Raw genomic sequence first — 1917 nt, forward strand, 5'->3', positions numbered from 1 at the left:
CCCTACCCCAATGTTTCCCTGAGTTTCCCCGGTATTTTCTAGAAGCAGTTTAATAGTTTGAGGTCTTAGATTTAGATCCTTGATCCACCTTGACTTGATTTCTTTCAAAGGTGAGAGGTAGGGGTTCAGATTCATCTTCCTACAGGTGGAGATCCAGTTTTTTCCATCACCATTTTCTGAAGAGGTTTTCTTTTTCCCACTCGATTTACTGGTACCCCTTGTCAAAAATCAGTTGACTGAATGATTCGGAATTTATTCCTGTGAGCTCAATTCTGTTCTGTTGGTCCATATGTCTGTTCTTGTGCCAATACCATGCTGTTTTGATTACCACAGCTTTGTAGTATATTTTTGGGTCAGGGAGTGAGATGCTGCCCACTCCACTCTTCTTTTGTAGAATTGCTTTGGCAATGCGGGGTATTTTATTATTCCAAACGAATTTTATGATTGTCTTTTCTAAATCTATGAAGAATGTGTCTGGTACTTTGATTGGCATTGCGTTAAATAGGTAGATTAATTTGGGTAGAATTGCCATTTTGGTTATATTAATTCTTTCAATCCAGGAACATGGCATGCCCTTCCACTTTTTTGTGTCATTTTCAATTTCTTTTTTTTTTTAGCTTCTCATAGTTTTCCTTGAGAAGGTCTTTAACTTCTTTGGTAATATTTATCCCTAAGAATCTTATACTTTTTGTGGCTATGGTAATTGGAACGACTTTTTTTAGTTCTATCTCCATCTGCCTGTTGTTTGTATATAGAAATGTTATAGACTTCTGTATATTAAATTTTTTTGGGGGGGACACAGTAATGTCTTTTTACCTGTTGATGATAATGTGTATAATAGTCTCAACTGGACTGGTCTGAGACATAAATTCTTTTTACAAGACAAATAATGTATAGCAATCAAATGTATAAAATAAATAAATAAATAAAAGAAGTGGCAATTTCTAGAGTAGAACCTGCTGATGATGACATAGTCAGACAATATCTTGATTGCAGCATCAGTCAACCCTGATGAGCAGAGGATCCAGGCTAAATGTGCCAGACTTCTTATTTTTTTCACATTATTTACTATTATTATTTTTTGTATATACTTTCAATCATATTGTTTGGCTTACAATGAGACCATTTTGATATGTGCACATTTCTCCCCAGACTCGTTGATCAAAATATCTTCAACAGATAACACCACACCTTCCCATCCCGTCAATGCTCTACCTCTGTATCCCTTCTCCAAATGTCCTTCGTTAGGCCCCACTCCTCCACATACACCTCATCTGACATTCACATCCATCTCTTGCATTTGTTCAACCGTTAGTCAATCAGTTTCAGTCATAGAATGCAGACATACAGTATATGTTAAGTAGGGACATACAATGTCTCTGCTTCATAGCCTGGCTTGCCTCACTCAGCAGTACATCTTCCATATTCTTCCACTTTCTGTCAAAAGCCAGGGTTCTGTTGGTTTTTATGGCTGAGTAGTATTCCATAGAGTATATGTGCCACAGTTTTTCAATCCATTCCTCCATATGGGGGTATTTGGGTTGGTTCCATGACTTAGCTATTGTGAATTTTTCCAATGAAGAATTCTTCTGTCCTTTGGGTAGATACTGAGGAGTGGGATCCCTGGATCATATGGCAGATATATCTGTAGATTTTTGAGGAATCTCCAAATTATTCTCCACAGTGGTTGGACCACTTTACATTCCCACCAGCAGTGTAAAAGATTTCCCCTTTTACCACACCCCCGCCAACACTTATCATTTTTTTTTTTTAAATCTTAGACATTTTGACTGGGGTTAGGTGGTACCTCATTGTTGTTTTTATCTGCATTTCCCTTACAATAAGGGAGGTTGAATATTTTTTCTTATGCCTTTTGGCTATTCGTATGTCATCTTTAGAGAGTGTTTTTGTTTAGCT

Source organism: Tupaia chinensis, unplaced genomic scaffold (assembly GCF_000334495.1).
Source record: "Tupaia chinensis unplaced genomic scaffold, TupChi_1.0 Scaffold144617_1, whole genome shotgun sequence".
Lineage (NCBI taxonomy): Eukaryota > Metazoa > Chordata > Mammalia > Scandentia > Tupaiidae > Tupaia > Tupaia belangeri.